At 44.7% G+C, this 4,891-nt stretch overlaps 1 pseudogene; it reads left to right on the top strand.

Annotated features, from left to right (window-relative positions):
* Nucleotides 1-1,486: 1,486 nt before the first annotated feature.
* On the top strand, nucleotides 1,487-3,089 carry LOC113920303 (annotated as a pseudogene).
* The last annotated feature ends 1,802 nt before the right edge of the window (nucleotides 3,090-4,891 follow it).

Below are 4,891 nucleotides of genomic sequence, written 5' to 3'. Positions count from 1 at the left end.
ATTGGGGGCATGGGCAATGTGATGTTAAATCTGTTGGGGCATACAAGGAAGCATGGGTGACTGTTTCAGGCTGAGTTTAATGAATTGTTTCTATCTTGATTGAGTCATTAGGAGTTTATGTTCTAGTCTTCAGCTTTGCATGATCCAAATTGCTATTCTGTTTCTCTTGGGATGACCAGGCTTTGGAAGATTAATCTCATCTTCCAGGAGGCTGGACCGTGGATTGATTTCAGGGAAGAATATCATCACTGGGAAGGAAATCTCTTCCCCCAAACCTCCTTTCCCACTTTAGCTGTACCTTTTCTAAGGACTACCCTTTGTGGTCCTGGTCTCCTGGAGCACGCATGTCCACAGCAGTTGCCCCGGGGTCACAGGGGCCACCTGTAGTAGTAGTCTGGTTCTGCTGCCCTCTGCTGGCCACAGTGGGCATATTCAGCCTGTTAACCATTGGGTCTTGTCGCTCGCCCCCAAGAGACTGCAATTCTTACCCTCCAACTCTTCTTCCTCCACAATCCCTCTTATTATTAAGGAGGCTGGCATGGAGCCAGCAGCTTCCACGTAGAGTTTATCTAACATGCCCGGGAGAATGATTCTGGCACCCATCACAATGGATAATGGGTTATTTCTGGGAAGGGCCCTGAAATATGTCCAGGAAATGTCTGAGCTCATCAACTATGTCCCGACTCATTCAGTTTGTTATCAGATGGTGGTATCTCTTGACCTTGCTCCCACATATTATGATAGTTTCTATTTGGGAGCCTCTAAAGAGAAAACCTCTTTCTATAGCATAATAATAATTGTTATTGTTATGGTTCATCTACTATAGCACCCTTGAAGCAGTAGCTGAGCATTGCAGAAATCTCAAATCTCAGCATCAAGTTGACCCTTTAAACAAAAAGTGAAGGGGAGAAGGTTTGGAAAGAAGCTGATGGAGGTGAAATTGGGTGTCCTGAAGATAAGGGAGACTAGGTTGAGATAGCCCAATGTGCTGGGTTATCAGGGACTAGTAACACATGCCAAATTTTATTGTACATTGTAGACCTCCTCAGAATCTTGGGCTGGCCCCTCTGGCCCTTCCTAGCACATCAATGCAGGCCAGCAGTGCCACGCTTGCGCTGTGCTTCTGGGAGAATTCACCTACCATGTAACCTTTCTTCTTTGTCATAGAGGAGCCTTTTAGCTGATGTGTGTAGATATAAGCGGTCTGCACTTTGGCCCTACACCAGTGTAAATATTATAAATATGAGACATCTGGCTCATGTCATTAATAACTACCTGGCATATTGGCATCAGATTAGGAAGACAAGATAGTAAAATCTTCATCAAACTAACAGTGATATCTCCAAGGGGTCAGGCCCTTTTAAGCTCTCTATTTGGGGGGAAACTTCCCTTGAAAAAAGTTATCCAAATATTAAATGAAAATAATTTTTAAGGGTTGAGAATATGGAGTGGATGAAATTGATTCAACTGGGTTCCAGGCCAGGCTATGGAGCAAGTAAATGAGCTAAAAGTGAAGGGCAATAAGGCCCTGAGTGCGGGCAACAGTGCTACTCTGAAGCAATTAAGTTAAATCCCCAGAACCACGTGCTCTACAGCAATTGCTCAGTAGCCTACGCCAAGAAAGGTGACTACCAGAAGGCTTATGAGGATGGCTGCAAAACTATTGATTAAAGCCGGACTGGGGCAAGGGCTATTCACAGAAAGCAGTAGCTCTTGAGTTCTTACACTGATCTGAAGAAGCCAAGGGAACCTACAAAGAAGCTTTAAAACATGAAGCAAATAATCCTCAGCTCAAAGAGGGCTTACAGAATATGGAGGCCCCGTGGTGCAGAGAGGAAATTCATGAGTCCTTTCAACATGCCGCATCTGTACCAGAAGTTGGAGAGTGATCCCAGGACAAGGATGCTGCTCATTGATCCTACCTACCAGCAACTGATAGAGCAACTGTGAAACAAGCCGTGTGACCTAGGTACGAAACTGTAAGATCCCCGGATCATGGCTGCTCTCAGTGTCTTGCTGGGAGTCGATCTGGGCAGTACGGATGAGGAGGAGGGAGTTGCAACAGCTCCACTACCACCTCCTCCCAAAAAGGACACCAAGCCAGAGCCAGTGAAAGAAGATCTTCCCCAGAAGAAGAAACAGGCACTGAAAGAAAAAGAATTGGGGAGTGAGGCCTACAAGACAGAAAGACTTTGACACAGCCTTGAAGTGCTATGACAGAGCCAAGGACCTAGATCCCACCAACATGCCCTACATGACCGATCAAGCAGCTGTGTACTTCGAGAAGGGCGACTACAGTAAATGCCGGGAGCTTTTTGAGAAGGCCGTTGAGGTGGGGTGAGAAGACCAAGACTATTGACAGATTGCCAAAGCTTATTCTTGAATTGGCAACTCCTACTTTAGATGAGAATGGGTGCATTCAGGGTGGTATAGCCTTAGATGGCAACTCCTACTCCAAAGAAGAAAAGTGCAAGGATGCCATCCATTTCTATAACAAGTCTTTGGCAGAGCCCTGAACACCAGGTGTGCTCAAGAAATGCCAACAAGTGGAGAAAATTCTCAAGGACCAAGAGTGGCTGGCCTATATAAGCCCTGACCTGGCCTTGGAGGAGAAGAACAAAGGCAATGAATGTTTTCAGAAAGGGGACTTTCCCCAGGCCATGAAGCATTATACAGAAGCCATCAAATGGAACCCAAGAGATGCCAAATTGTACAGCAATCAATCTGCCTGCTACACCAAACTCCTGGAGTTTCGGCTGGTGCTCAAGGACTGTGAGGAATGTATCCAGCTGGAGCCAACCCTCATCAAGGGTTACACACGGCAAAGAGCTGCACTAGAGGAGACGAAGAACTACACAAAAGCCATGGATGTTTACTGGAAGGCGTTAGATCTGGACTCCAACAGTAAGGAGGTGGCAGACGGTTACCAACGCTGTACGATGGCTCAGTAGAACTGACATGACAGCATGGAGGTGCAGCAAATAATGAGTGACCCACCAATGCAGAAGGACCCCCAGACACTCACTGAACACTTAAAAAATCCTGTAATAGCACAGAAGATCCAGAAGCTGATGGATGTGTGGGTCTGATCACAGTTTGGTGATGACTTGCTCATCATCTTCTTCCCTTTGCCCTCATGTGGAAAGAAGAGCTGGGGCTGTAGCAAGTAGCTGGAGCAAAGCAGAGAGCAAGGGAAAGCAAACTACTTCTCTCTATATATTTACATAGACCTATGTGGAAGATACAGAGAGTCCTACTCATGTTACTTGTACTGCCACTGCCTTGGAGCCCCCCCAGCACACTCATGGTCTCTTCTGCTGCCCTGGGGTTCCGTGTTCCCTTCCCCACCCTCGGTCACTGTCGCATCGGCTGTCCCGTAGTTGGAGGAGTAGTTTTTTTTTTTTTAAGATTTTATTTATTTATTTGACAGAGAGAGAGATAGCGAGAGCAGGAACACAAGCAGGGGGAGTGGGAGAGGGAGAAGCAGGCTTCCCACCGAGCAGGGAGCCCAATGGGGGGGGGCTCGATCCCAGGACCCTGGGATCATGACCTGAGCTGAAAGCAGACGCTTAACAACTGAGCCACCCAGGCGTCCCCATAGCTGGTTATTTTTTATTTGAGGCAGTGGCCACATATGGGGAGGGGAGGGTGTTCTTCCTGACCTCAGGTCCCAACTGTCTTCACGTTGTTAACTCCACATGCCCTTCTCCAATAAAACAAGCTAGTTGGGCGTGGTTATAAAAAAATAAAAGAAAATCATTTTTTAAAAAATCAGATAAAGAAATCCAATAAAAGCAATAGTAGCTGTCATGCATACTTTGCCATGGCTCTTTTCTCCTCTGATATTGTTACTTAGTAATGTCCCAGATAGTAGCTATTCTATCAATGCATGAATCAGTGCATGCAGATTATGATGACTTGGAACAGTGCTCTCAGTAACATGAACAAGAAATAAGTCTTTATTATTTTAAGCCAGTAATATTTGAGTGCTACTGAAGTATTACAAAATAACCCAGGTTATCCTGACAGATAACAATCAGTGTGAGTATATCAGTGTAAGTCAATCACTAGGGCTCCGATTGCAGAGAGACCTGGTTTGAATCCTGGTTCTGCTGTTAGCTGCATGCCCTAGGTAGACTTCTCTACATCTCTGAACTTCCATTTTTTCTTTTGAAAAAATGGATAACAATAACATTGTTGCAGAGGTTGAATGACTAAATACATATAAAATATTCAGCACATGTTCTACACATAGTAAGTGCTCAATAAGTGGTAGATGTTTTTTTTTTTAAAGATTTTATTCATTTATTTGTCAGAGAGAGAGAGAGAGAGAGCACAAGCAGGGGGAGCAGGAGCTGAGCAGGGAGCCTGATGTGGGGTTTGATCCCAACATCCTGGGATCATGACCTGAGCCGAAGGCAGACGCTTAACCAAGTGAGCCACCCAGGCATCCCAATGGTAGCTATTATTATTGCTTTCAATCATTAACAATATTTTAGCCTATTAATCATAAATAGGCAGGCCATGCAAAGAAAGGAGGAGTGTGTGTGAGCCAGTAGAGTTATTAAAGTAGATGTAATACTGCCTTTTAGAAGATATAAAAAGTGGTAAGTTCTTCAAGCTTTGTGGTGAAAATATGTACACATATGACTATTTTGTGATGGGGAGGGGGGTTATATTTGGTCTTTTAAAATAGTATCTCTGCTTGTTCACACTCCATTCACAGAACAAGCCCTCTTTACTAAAACTTAGAGAATTCTGTGCTAAAAATATTCCATTCGCATTTGGTGTAGTGAAATGTCATATCCATTAAACACCAACATACCAAAGGCTGCTTGCAGATTCTCAACCCAGCAAACCCAAGTCAACAGGAAGTTATGATCAACCTTGG

Source organism: Zalophus californianus, chromosome 15 (genome assembly GCF_009762305.2).
Source record: "Zalophus californianus isolate mZalCal1 chromosome 15, mZalCal1.pri.v2, whole genome shotgun sequence".
Taxonomy (NCBI): Eukaryota; Metazoa; Chordata; class Mammalia; order Carnivora; family Otariidae; genus Zalophus; species Zalophus californianus.
The sequence above is the reverse complement of the archived record's forward strand: the minus strand, read 5'-3'. Positions and strand labels throughout refer to the sequence as shown.